General features: G+C 51.4%; 1 long non-coding RNA gene across 1 annotated transcript; it reads left to right on the top strand.

The window, feature by feature from the left end:
- The first annotated feature begins 3900 nt into the window (after nt 1-3900).
- On the top strand, nt 3901-6357 carry LOC138920112 (uncharacterized). Its single transcript, XR_011430791.1, has 3 exons — nt 3901-4057; nt 4395-4701; nt 6032-6357. It is a non-coding gene; the product is annotated as an uncharacterized lncRNA (long non-coding RNA).
- The last annotated feature ends 7513 nt before the right edge of the window (nt 6358-13870 follow it).

Genomic DNA, 13870 nt, shown 5'->3' on the forward strand with positions numbered 1-13870 from the left:
GAAGCTGAAAATGTCAAATACTGCTTTTCCCACCCACCCCGGCAGCCAGGGGACTGTCACATGACCCCAGTCCTGCCAATCGCATGGACCCAACCAGATTTGAGATTGGAAACTAGTGACATGGAGAAGGCGGAGCCACACTTGCAGTGAGGAGGTCGCAGCAGCTCCATCCTATTTCTGGGGGCAATGGCCACGCTTCCACCATCAGGGGCCGACGCCCAGCCCTGGCAGTCCTGGTGGCACATTCCCGCACAGCAGCCTGGAACCTCCCTGGGGCCAGTTCTGCAGGATGCGTTGGGCCCCGTGGCCCCAGCTCCAGCCTCTGGTCCTCCTGGAGGTTGGGTGGGCTCCCTAGTGACCTCTAACAGAGCCTTGTCTTTGCTGAAGCTGGACAGGGTCGGGGTTTGCTTCTTACTAAGGAAGGTAATTTTAAGATGTTCTCATCCATGACACCAGACGAAGTCGAGTCACGGAGTGGAATGATCCCTTTTCCACTCTCTTTCAGCCCTTCTGGTTATTTAGGAAAAAGTGTCTGCTTGCTCCAGGTGTCCTGAGTCCCTTTAACCTCTTTCCAAAACTTGTGAATCCCCCTTTTATGTTATTTTTTTCAGCTTTATTGAGGTATAACTGACATATAAAATTGTAAGATATTTAAAGTGTGCGTTGTGGTGATTTGATACACGTGTACACCGTGAAAGCATTCCCTCCCCGTGAAGGGGAGCAGGCGTGAAGCCGGGATCGGCACCTAGCTAGAATTGGATAATATGGAAATTGCAAAGTGTTTGTCTCACAGTTGCCTTCTATTTATGGCAAGTGTTATAAGGAAACACATAATGTTTCCTTTTTAAAATAAAATCATTTAAGAAAAAATCATAATCCAGTTTGTGAAAGATTAAATAAATAAGAGTACAATAGCGATTATGAACATGGTTCTTGAATGAGAGAATTGGGGTAACAATGCGGCTGGAGCTCAGATTTGACCTTTCGGGGTCCACAGAAGAGCGTGGAGGGTTTCTCAGAAAGCGCAGCCAAGCTCTCGAAACCTGAGCGCTGCGGGCAGGCCGTGCCTCTGCAGCCACTGTGCTGGCGAGCCGGGAGCCCCGCCACTCAGCGGCGAGGATGCAGCCACTGCCCCCTCCTCCTCCTCCTCCAAGGTGGCCTCCTGGGCTGACCAAGCCTTAGAGCTGGGCCCACGCGACCCTCAGCAGGAAACACCGTCACCACCTTCGCTGCAACTGGAAGGGACAGTGGCCATTGTCCGGTGCACCCCTCATTACAGAGATGGAACAGGGGAGGTTCTGGGGTTCTGGATCAGCCTCAGGTCCAGCAGTGAATCAACAGTAGGGTCAGGACCAGGGCCTGGGGCTCCGGACCTCGGGTCAAACGGTCCTCAGCAGGCCTGCCTTGCTTTGGGTGGAGCGATGGGGCTAGCAGGGGCTGGGCTGGCCTGGCCTGGCCTGGGGGCTCCGCCTCGCCCCGCATCTCTCCAAGCCCGGCCACAGTGGCCTCCTCCCTGTGTCTCCAGCCCAGCAAGCGCGCTCTGCTGTGGGGCCTTGCACTTGCTCTTCTTTCTCCTGCCTGGAAGCTGCTTCTACCTTCCTCCCGCTGCAGCCTCGCTGAACGGCTCCCGCTGTCCCCTTCCTTGGGAGGCCTTCCTTGACACCAGCAGCCAGGGTCACCTGTCACTCACCAGCACACGCCTTAGTTGACTTTCTTCAGAGCACTTCTCGTGGCCTGAAATTAGGCTTCTGTCCGTGTCCGTCTCTCCGCTAGAATGTGAGCTCCCTGAGGGCAGGGCCAGGCAGCGACGTGGTTTGTGGGGCCCGGTGCCAAATGAAAACCAAGGCCCTGGTCAAAAAATGAATAAGAATTTCAAGAAGGCCACAACAGAGCATTAAAGCCAACGTGGGGCCCTTGGAAGTCCCGGCCCCTGTACAACTAGACGGTCTGCACGCCCTGGACACCAGCTGGCCAGCGTCTTGTCTGGTCCATCCCTGTCCCCCAGGGCCTGGAAGAAGCCTGGCACATAGTAGGCCCTCAGTAAGCTTTTGTTGCCTGCATGAATAGATGAGCGAATGAGCTGCACGGGTCCAGAGCTGACGGCTTTAGCTGCTACTTCATTTGCAAAACAGAAATAAAATACTTCTAACCGCCTAGGATGGAGATCAAACTATCCGTTGAGATTTAAAAGCAGAGTTGGACCAGGAGGGCACTGGAGATGGGGCCAGGGCGGGAGGTTGATTCTAACAGCCTCCGGAAGGTTTGAGGCAGGCCTGTGACAACCTGGGGTCACACTGTACCGTGTCACTCAGGTGGCTGTAGGCAGCACTGCATGAACTCGAGGGGCCAGAGCAGAAGCAGGATTTGGAGTGAGGAGACGTCGGTGGCGGCCCCCTCACCGTGGTGGTGACGGAGATGGAGGGAGGTGGGAGCTGCTGGTTTCAACCTGCGTCGGGTGGACCCGTGTGTCCTGTCTTACTCACCACAAAGGCCATGGGGGACATGTAAAGGCTTCGGTGAAATATCAGTTAGCTGGGGAGGTACCTAGTGGTGTCAGTTCCAACCACGCAGGCCCCGGTCTGTCCTGGCTCTGCCGTGAACACACACACACGTGTCCCAGCCCCTCCCCTAACCCTCCGGGATGGCAGCGTTGTTTATGCTGAGACGCCACACACCCTATAAAAGTGAAGTGTATTTCTATATAACAGGCAGGCTTGGAAAGTAGTTACGGGAAGAAACGTAGGCCTTGGAAGATGCTTCTCACACCAGTGACAGGCAGCCAGGGACTCCGACTGCAGGGAAAGTGTCCCTTTAGGGGAAGCCAGCAAGTTCCAGTTCCAGCTGCATTCCTTCCAACCCGCAGCGGCTCCGAGGCAGGAGGTGAAACAGACGTTTCCACTGGAGCTGATGCTCTGGGACGAGGCAGGAGTGTCTGCAGGTGGGCGGGGACGATGCATAGAGTGCCTTCCTGGGCAGAGGGACTTCTTTTGGAGATCACCAAACACGAGATGAGAAGAAACAATAATAACAGGAAAGACCGCTGAGTGTTTCTTATGTGCCGGCAGCACCGTTTCAAGGCGTTCATGTATATTGCGCTCATTTAATTCTGGCAGCAGCCTGGTGAGGTGGGTGCCGACATCATCTCAGGCACCCGGAGCCTGATACTTCTCCCAAGCTCATGAGCGAGAAGGCCACAGAGCCGGGGTTCAAACTCGGGCTTCTGCTCCAGGCCCACACTTTTCCTCTGTGCAAGGTCGGGAGCAGGGGCACCCCACTGGCTTTCCAATGGCCCTGGCAATGTGGGTGTGCCCTGCTGGCCCAAATGCGGATGCCCTGACACACCTCATCCTTGAGAAGCAACACCAGAGCCGGCTTAGAGGCAGGACTTGATGGGGACGATTGATTCTCATGCCTACTCTTTGCAGTGAGGGCTGTGACCCTCCCCATTGGACAGAGGAGGAAACAGAGGCACAGAGCACCATACACCGTGTCCACAGCCCACAGCACTAGGCAGTCAAACCAGGCTGGACCCAGGGCTGACCAAAGCCTTCTCTGTTTTTCTGAAACCTCCAGGCTGTGGGCTTTTGTTTCTGTGGCCTTCAAAGCAAGAGTATCCTTGTTCTTTTGATAGACATTGAGATCCAGAGAGGTTAACACTCTGCCTAAGGTCACACAGCCAGTGAGCGGGGAGATGGGACTCAAATGCAGATTGGTCCCAGTCCAACACTCACGCTCTTTCTTCCCTTCCACCCCTCATTTCTAAGCAGTGGAGACTGACTGTGATTTAAGATTATGCAGCATCTTCTGCTTTAAAGCAGATTTTCCCGTGGGGGCTGTGTGTGGTGGTGGTCTATGCCCAGACCAAGAACTGGGACTAGGGAGTGAGAGAGATCCTGGTTCTAATTTCAGACCTGCCTCTCACCAGCAGTGTGACTGCAGCTCGCCATTCTCCTCTCTGAGCTCGGGGGTGACCAGAAGAACACCACCTGCAGGCTGACGGTCAGGATGAAGTAGAAGAACCCGCTAGAAAAACACTCTCCCAACGGCAGGGATTCATGTATGTGTGTTCCCATTATCCGACTGAGTAAATGCTAGATAAATATCTCCGGAAGGAAGGGAGGAAGGGAGGAGAGGGGAGGGAGGAAGGGAGGGACCCATGTAAGTGGTGGCTGTTCATATGATCTCATTCATCTTCAGAATGTCCTTCTGAAGGACAAGTAAATTCTAAAATTTGCAAAAGTAATTCTACCCCTTTTGCAGGTGGAGAACTGAATAGCGGGGTGTGTAAGGGGAGAGGCAGCCAGAACAAGCCCAGGGCTCGCTCCAATGGATTTCTTTGCTTCTTTGTTCTTAATCATCATCTTTTCCCTTTTTTTTCCACCATAAAATGTCAGAACTTAACCTGACAAAGTGCTGGACAAATCCGAGGAGGAGTGGCGCAGCCCCCTCCGCTGCCCTGCTGCGTCCTCCCCGGCCCCCCGGCTCCCAGGATGGCCTGTCAGGAACGGAGCGTCCACGAGGCAGAGGCAGCGTGCCCTCGCACAGAACGGTCTCTGCAGCGGAGGAGGAGCCTGCAGCGTTCCTCCACAGACAGCACCTTCCCCTCCCCCATCTTGGGCTCAGAGGACACACAGCCCTTGTAGGCCTGGGAGTGGATGCTGACCGACTCCGCGTTTCATCTCAGAAAGGCGAGATGGAAAGGTTAGCCTGGAGGTCTGCGCCCGGGGGCCCAGGGCTTCACAGGCGCATTTGCATGGGAAGGGATGTTTGACTAATTTCTAGCTAACCGGTCCTCATTAAGTCTAGCCTTGCTTTCTAGAAGCTTAAAATCTAGTGAGGAGGTGAGCGGGCCTCGGCTGGTCCCAACCATTTGGTTTTAATAATAGTGGTTGTTAAAAAACTGACAGCAAGGAGTTTCACCCTCCACCTGGGCCTCCCCATCACCCAGCAGTGAAGGGTTCATGCCGAGCCCAGTGGGAGAAGCCACCCCGATTGTTGAATACTTTGAATATTACCATGGAGGCAATATATACAATAATGAAACAAGTGACAGTATAAAATACTGCAGAATGTCACAAGGGCCAGAGCAGGTTGCAGTGACGCCTCATCCAATGGGCAGCGAGTTTCTTCCGAAGATGTCTGTTCTCACGCACATTGGGCCAGGCCCCTTCCTGTCTCGCCTGGCCTCCTCCCTCAGCCTCCCCCCTGGCCTCCCTGCCTCCACCCTCAGCCCCCAGACAATCTGGCCTCCACTCTCGCAGCCAGAAAGACAAATCTGGTCACACCAGCCCCCTGCTTAAAACCATCCGTTGGCTTCTTGTGCTCAGGGTCAGGCGCAAGCTCCCTTCCGAGCGGTCGCTGCCATTTGCAGTCACACGTTTGTTCGTTTCTTGGTCTCCCCCAGAGGATCTCGAGCTCCACCGAGACTCTCCAGTGTTTATGTCCAGTGTCTAGTGCAGCCCCTGGTACACAGTAGGAGTTCCATAGATGTTTGTTTAATAACAGAAGGAATAAGTGAATGGATGAATGAGCACTGACTGGGGGTCTGGAGGAGCCCGGAAAGGACCAGGTGGTGTCCTGGATGGGTTATGACTTGCAGGCAGAGAAGGGACTGGCATTAGAGGCAGGGGGACGTCCCGGCCAGGGCCAGGAGGTGGGGGGCAGTGGCTCCATCTGCGCCAGAGGGGCCCTTTAAGCAGGAGGACAGTGTGAGGAGGGACCAAGAGCCTGGGGCTCTAAGTTGGGGCACTGGAGTTAGAACACCGAGTTCAGGTCCAGGCTCCATGACCAGCTGGTGATCCTGAGAAAGATGTCACCTTTCTGCAACTCAGGTCTCTCATCTTTCAAATGGGACAATGATGCCATCTACCTTATGGAGCTGTTCTGAGGACTGCGTGAGATAACGGTGATGGGTATGAAGAAAAGATAGAATGCTCATTAGCCAGCGTGCTTGAGTCTAGGGAGAGAAATCACGCTTGCAGAGTATTTCCGTGCAGGGCCTTTCTGAGCCAATGCCGTTTAATTCTTTCAGCAACCCAGCAAGGTTCCCTTGACATCTCAGTGAGACGGATGAATCTGACCTGCATCCCAGTGGAGCCCGCTGTCCCCAGCACTTGGTTTATTGTGGGTGGTCCAACGCAGTCATGCTTAACCCTCACTCAGGCACAGAATCGCCTGGAGCACTGTTGTAGGACCCACCCGGGCCCACCGTGGCCAAATGAACTGGGATTTATGGGAGTGGACTGAATGTCAGTGTGTTTTGAAACTCCCCAGATCACCTGAATGGGCAACCAGGCTGAGGACCACTGGTCTAAGTTTGGGTTTAAAGACCGAGTGGTTGTCACAACAAGTCCCACGGGGACGGGGAGGGGGTGGGGGTGTGGGGATGGGGTGGGGGCATGGGGATGGGGTGGGGGCATGGGGATGGAGTGAGGGCGTGGGGATGGGGTGGGGGCAGGGGATGGGATGGGGACAGGGGATGGGATGGGGGCAGGGGATGGGATGGGGGTGTGGGGATGGGATGGGGGTGTGGGGATGGGATGGGGGTGTGGGGATGGGATGGGGGCGTGGGGATGGGATGGGGGTGTGGGGATTGGGTGGGGGCAGGGGATGGGATGGGGGTGTGGGGATGGGATGGGGGTGTGGGGATTGGGTGGGGGCATGGGGATGGGATAGGGGCGTGGGGATGGGATGGGGGCATGGGGATGGGGGCTGTGAGTCACTTCTCACCTCAACTACTGACAGCAAAGCCAGACCAGCAAGTGTACATGGAGGGGACCCCGAAACCTGTTAATACTCATGTGGGTACGCCCCGAAGTGTGGCTTCCAAGTGCCCATCACTATTGCTTGGTGGGGTCTGTGAATTGCAGGCTCTTTTCAAGGCTTCACTTTTACGGGGCTGTCTGCTCCAGACGGCCGACCTGCACGGTCAGTGACCTCGCTCTCTTTCAGAGTGGGGTGACAGGTGGTGATTTTCTTTGAGTGTGCCTGGGGCTGACCTGGTTCCTGGGTCTTGCTGGAAGAGCGCTAGGGTAACAGACCTTGACTTTTCCTAGAACCCCTGGATGGCTGCATTGTGCCCAAGCCACTCCCACTGCAGTTTGCAAACGGAGGTCATTTCTCTAGGAAAAAAAACATGCTTCGTTAAATTAGACTTTCAGATACACAACGAGTAATACTGTATACTAAAAAAATTATTTATTGTGTATCTAAAATTCAAATTTGCCTGGAAAGCCTGCAGTTTATCTGACTACCCCACGTGGGGCCTCACTTTCGGGACCCACTTCAGGGTTAATAGCGTGGACATTGGCACCAGCTATACCCTCACTGGACCCCAGCTCTGTCTCTTAGTGGTAACTGAGCCACAAACAAGACGCCTAACCCCTGAAGCTTCCATTTCCACATAAGCAAATGCAGATGCAGACAATAATAGCCCCTGCCTCTTGTGGTTTTTTAAACTATAAAATAAGATAATGTGTGTAAGGCGCCTACTAAGACCTCAATAAACAGTAACTGTTATCAAGAAACAATATCAGAAACACTTTCAATGTACAGCCTTTATTTTTTCTGATTTCTAAGAGTAACACTCTTATTGTTATCATATCATGTTATGATATCTTAATGATATCATAATGATCATTATGGAAAATTGGACAATATAGACAGATATGAGAAAGAAAATAAAAACCACCCATCTTTCCACCAAAGATAAATATTTTTAACATTTTGGTGATCATTCTTACAGCTTTTTTTCCCCTTAAAAATGTATCTCTGTATATCTTAAAAATATAGCTGTATTCCTTAATAATATATGTGTATCTGTAAAATATATCTAGATCTAAATATATTTCCTTAAAAATCTATCTATATGTATGTATTCCTAAATACATATCTTAAAAATATATCAGAAAAATCAATTTTGTGCTGTGGAGCTTGCTTTTTTTTTTTCACTTAACATTATATCATAAGTATTTCCCCAAGTTGTTAGACATTCTTTGAAAATCTGATTTTCGCTGTATGGATTTGCATAAACTTATGTAGCCAATCTCCTCCTGTTGGTCGTCCTCATTTTTGTGGCTATTATAAACAGTGTTGCAGTGAGTTCTTTATCTTTTATTAAAAATTGTGCTAGAGCTTGGTCAGACTTTCAGAGAACCGTCCCGAAGGGCAGTCTCCTGGCTGCATTTCTGCTTGGAGGCTCCAGCTTTTGCCAGAATGCCTGTGTCCACACCAGAGACCACTGGATTTCAGCCTTGACAGGCGGGCTCAGGGCTGCCCGGGGGCTGGATCTGTCACTCTCCGCCTCTCGGGAGCGGAGGCTGTCGCTGCTGAAATGTACAAACGCATAATCCTTTCTGATCAAAGGGGAATCCTTTTTCTGGCCTCCAGACTCCGTCCGTTCTGTTCCTAGTTGCGCGTGTGACATCTCCAGTTATTACCCTTGTCTTTCCTGTTTCACAGAACTGGGGGGAAAAGATCTCCAAGGTCTTGAAGTCCCCGGGCCCTTAACCCTCCAGCTCTGTTGGGACATCACTGCTTGTCTTGTGCTCGGACACAGGGCACCTTAAGCATGCTCCCGCTGCCGAGTCTGCCTTCCAGCCCTGTTTCGCCTTCTGAGTTATGAGCTACCAGCGAACGGCTTCATCCACTCTCAGGATTGTGTGTCCGGAAGCCCTGAGGAGAATAACTGCTTAATTTGATGTTTGTATTAGTCTATTTCTGGAGTGTCCTTGGTTGAGGGGCCTCACCACCTTTGATAGCCCCGTGGCTGTCTTCGTGAGGGAAGTGGCACTGAATTCTAAACCTGGTCTCACTTGGAACATGGCCGCCAGGTAGCACAGTGGCAGCCGTGGGTGGGGGGGAAAGAGTCTCCAAACACCAGCAAAGTCCCAAAGAAAATCACTCAGGGGCTGAAGGGAGGCACACCGAAGCAGTTCAGCCCTGTTTCATGTGTTTTTTTATGTTTTGACATTTTAAGTTTAAAGAACATAGCTTGGTTTTATAAAATAGTTTCATCCAGAGAGAAGACCACATAAAAGTGTCCAAACAAGTCTTTATGGATGGAGGTCAGTACGAATGGCTCTTTATCTGCTTTGCCCTTCATTCTTGCCCCAGAACCTTCTGGAATGTAATTCTCAGAGCGGATTTGAAACAGAGAGTTGATCTAATTGTGGGGCTCACGGGAGCCCCCAGCATGTCTTCTTGCATGCACCGATTTTTTTTTTCTAAATTGGTTGAGCTTAAAAGTGTAATAATTATACCCAAATCTGCACAGCCATTTTTCTTCCCGGAGAATTGATGTAATTTGCTGGTGTTCTTTAGCTGCAGGACATACTGGAGCAGGGCAGCTCTTGCTGATTTGGCGGACGTGCTGAACGCCTTGGTGGAGGTGTCGGGCCCAGGAGGGCAGCAGGGATGACGTGGGGCCTGTCTATTCCCGGGTGAGCACACCAGCTGAGTGCAGGGGCAGCAGGTGCCTGTCAGCTGGGTCTGAATCCCAGCTTCAGCACGTGCCAGCTTCGAGACTTTGGCAATCCCTTCACCTTTCTGTGCCTCATCCTTCTCATCTGTAAGATGGGGATAATAACAGTCCTACCTCATAGGGTTATTTTGACTCATAAATGCATTACTATGCATTAAGCAGTTCAAACGCTGCCTAGTTCATTAGCTATTATTTATTATGCTCCCCACAGTATCTGGATCCCTTAAACAAGAATCACTGAGAGCACGTGTGCATAGACTGCAGTGTGCACACGAAACTCTGTAGGTCTTGTTTAAATACAGATTATTAATAGATTGATCGTGGCACCTGAGCATCTGCAAAAAGTTCAGGTGACAGTCCAGCTGCTATTCAAAGACCACACTTTGAGGTGCAAGGACCTTGAGAACTTAGATTGAAATTGCAGATTCCTGGCCCCCATCCAGACTGCAGATTCAAGATTGTTCTGGAGCCTGAAGATCTTGTGGAGTTGGCCTTGCTAGGTTTTAGACTTGCCTGGGACCCGCCGCCCTTTCCTCCTTTCCTGTTTCTCCCTCTTGCAGTGAGAGTGTCTGACGGTGCCGGTCCCACCGCTGTATGTTGGAAGCACATGACTTGTCCGGTTTCACGGGTTCACAGCTGGAGAGGAATTTGCCTCAGATGAGTCTTAGCCTGAGTCTCACCCAGCCCTGATTTAGATGCTATTTCGATGAAACTTCGAGCTTTAGAGTTGATATTGGAATGGGTTAAGATTCTTTGGACTGTTGAGATGAAATCAATGTATTTTGCATAGAAGATGCAGATGAATTTTGGGGGACCAGGGGCAGAACGCTACCAACAGGATCGTATTACCTCCAAATTTCTGAGTTGGAGCCCTAACCTCTAAGGGGACGGTATTTGGAGATGGGGCCTTTGGGAGGTCATCAGGGTTAGCAGAGGTCATGGGGTGGGGCCCTCACAATGGGACTAGTGTCCTTATAAAGAGAGACACTGAGAGCTTTCTTGCTATCTTTGTGCTCCGTGAGGATGCAGGAGAAAGCGGCCGTCTGCACCTGGCATAGGGTGCTCAGCAGAACCTGCCATGCGGGCACTTGACCTCAGCCTTCCAGCCTCCAGAACGGCGAGAAATCAACGTCTGTGGTTTAAGCCCGGGTCTGGGCTCCTTGGCCCTGAGCCTGAGCTGACGAGGACACTGAGGGTGGGCTCAGGAGCGGCTGTTTAACAAGCCTCCAGGGGATTCGAACGCTGCAGAGGTTGACTGGCTGGACCGAGTTTCTTTCACTGTTCAGGAACGTGTGGCTGGTCTAGAACATGTGCATGGGAGAGAATGTGCCATTCTTCACTATGGCTCAGGTTTCTCCCTTCCTCCCATGCTGCGCAGTACAGCTCAGTGGTCAGAGATCCCGCTCTGGGTTTGCCTCCCAGCCCCAGCCCCCATTTACAGCTGGGTGACACCTCTCCTGAGGCACACGTCACACGGGGAGTGTGAAGCGGGAAGCCAAGGATTGCCAGGGGAAGCCAGCAGTCGTTGATCAAGTCTGGAACCATTGCTGCAGAGGCTGGGGCTCAGTCTGTCGTCACGTGTGGTCCGGCCCTTGTCTGTCTGTATAGAGCAGCAGGTTGCGTGCGTTTGTCTTCTTCTGCGTGATGAGCAGCTTGACAATGGTGTCCTTTCTTGCTCTTCTTGAGAGTTCCTCAGCACAGCCCTATCATCTGAGGCTCACCAACGCTTGCCGAACGGATGGATAAGAGATCAGATGCAGCCGCCGCGTCATGGACCACTGAGCTATTGCAAGCAGAAGGGAGCGCCACGGTTCACACCTGCGGGCCTGCGTTCACTGCCTTATCTCAGTTCACAGCAAACATCAGTGATCACCCACCTTGTCTCAGAGCTCACATCTGAGGGCACAGGAGGGCCTATGGGGCAGCGAGGCCAAATATCTATAATTTGACTTCGTTGTGAACTTTCCCACTCCAACCTTCTATCTGAGGAGTGATTATGCTGCAAGGTAACCAGTTATGCAATCAGTAGTTGTAAAATAAAAATGAAATTGGCTCTCTGTATTTAGTTTCCAAAATTATGTTAATCAGAATGATCTCATTTAAGCTTCACAACAACCTTGGGAGGTAGGTATGATCATCACCCCATTTTACTATTGAGCAAACTGAGGCTCTGAGAGGATAATCAACTTCTCTGGCACCTGGCAGAGCGGGACTTGAAGCCAGGTCCGGAGCCCAGCCGATGGGACAGGCCTGGGAAGCACAGAGCGGAGGGACTCGGGCAGGGAGACTGGAAGCGCCCTTTCCTCAGAGGTGGGGAGGGACCCTGGGTGGGAGGAGACCGCTGATGTCTGCACCTCACGGCGCCCGTGTGTGCCACTCGCAGCATCGTTGGAAGGGTGGGTCTGTCGGATCCTCAACACATAATGAGGAGAATTTCCTGAGTTTGTAAAATGGCCACAGACCTTGTGAGTGACGTGATAGCTGTGCTGAACCTTTTCTAACTCCTGGCTCTAAAAGAACCGGCAGTAAGAGAAACAAAATCCACACGCAGGCACGCCCTCCCCGCAGGCCCGGGTGGAGGGCGGCACCAGGCACCAGGCAGCCCTCCCCGTGCGCTTGGGAGTTTCTCCGCTGTTCTGGGCCAGCGGAGGGAGGCGGTGAGGCTCCTGGCACATGAGCCGGCTTCGTCCTCAGTGCAGCTTGACAGCTACATGGTTTAGGCCAGGCAGAGTTGACAGAAACCAGAGAGGGTCAAATGCCACCCTGGGTTGACTGGGCCACACAAGCTTTCAACCAGACAGCCTCATTCCATCTCTGGAGCCCGAGATCCTTCTAGGGCTTGGCAGCTGGGCAGCGCCCTGGTGGGACTGGTTAACCCCTCAGGCAGAGACCCACTGGGTAGATGCCTCCAAAATCTACGGTGGTCAGAATCCCATCTGGGGTATTTTGTGCCCTTAGGGACCCTGTAGTAATGTGAAGATGTCTAAGACAGACTGGAACTGTCTGACATTGGAAGAAATTCATTCTCACTGGTAATAAAAGATAAGCACCTTAAAACAACATGCAATTTTGTTATTTTTCCCTGGCCTGAAAGATTGGCCAAGGTTAAAAAAAGATAACATCCCATGGGGGCTGGAGATGGGGAACAAACCGCTCCCACCCGGCTAGTGGGGGTGCCAGGACTCCCATGGAAGCTGGAGGGGCGGGTGTCACCTTTGACCCCAACAATTTTCCTAACAGGCAGTAATCTAAGAAAGAACGAGAAGTGCCCACAAAGCGATATGTGCAAGGACGTGGGTTGGAGGGTTTATATTTGGAGAAAATTACTGTCTCAAAAGAATGACCAGTTAAAAACATTTTGGTATATCCATATGACAAAATTCCAGGCAGTCATAAAATTGACGCACAGCTTTATGTGTTGCTATGGAAAGATGTTCCAGATATATTGCTGGGTGGAAAATGCAGGTTACAAAATTACATGCATAGTATCATTTCAGTTTTGTAAAAAACAAAACCATCTGTCTACAACAGTTATATATATATGAAAAATGTATCTATGTGAATGTACATATGTACATGTCTATACATTTACATATGTGTGTATACGTGGAGGTGGGTATTTTTGCACAGGTGAAAAAAATTATCAATCGTTACCTGTGTGTGATGAGATGATGGGTGAAGCCTGCGCTTTTGAAATTTTTTTAAAGGGAAAGTGATTCCTTGAATAAAACAAATGGAACGTCTTTACAGGCAAAGGAGCAGCTGTGAGGCCTGTGAGGGTGGAGGATGCCGGCGGTGGAGAGCTGGGGCGCCAGGCTCCCCTCAGCCTGGGTGTGACTCCTGCGCAGACACGTATTATCTGTGGGCCTCTGGCCGGGGGACGCAAGGTCTCTGGACCTTGGAGTTCTCCCCTGGGGGAGGGCGTCTCTCTGACAATCCCTGCTTCACAGCAGTGTTGTGAGTACTAAGTGGGATGTTAGCTGTAAAGTGCCTGGCACACAGTAAGTACTCAATAAATGTTAATTATACATGAATATATTATCAGTATAGAATAATATAATAACATCTCTTCTTTCCTCCCTCCTCTGTTCCCTCCCTCCCTTCCTCCCTTCCTTCCTTCCATCTTTTATCAAAATACACACAGACACACACATAATTAGTCATGTGTGTAAAGAATAGACTTGTTTTCTAAAACTCCAGAGAGTGGAACCCATAGGTGAAGTCACAGGGAGACCAATTACAGCTCCAAACCCAGAAGAATTTTCCAGCTCTTCAAAGGTAAGAGGGAGCCCCATCCCCGGAGGTCTTCCAGAGGTTCTGGGTGAACAGGTGGCAGAGGTTCAGGAGACAACATTTGAGGGCCAGATGATTGGGTTGACCAGGCAGTTG

This window comes from Equus caballus, chromosome 22 (assembly GCF_041296265.1).
Source record: "Equus caballus isolate H_3958 breed thoroughbred chromosome 22, TB-T2T, whole genome shotgun sequence".
NCBI lineage: Eukaryota > Metazoa > Chordata > Mammalia > Perissodactyla > Equidae > Equus > Equus caballus.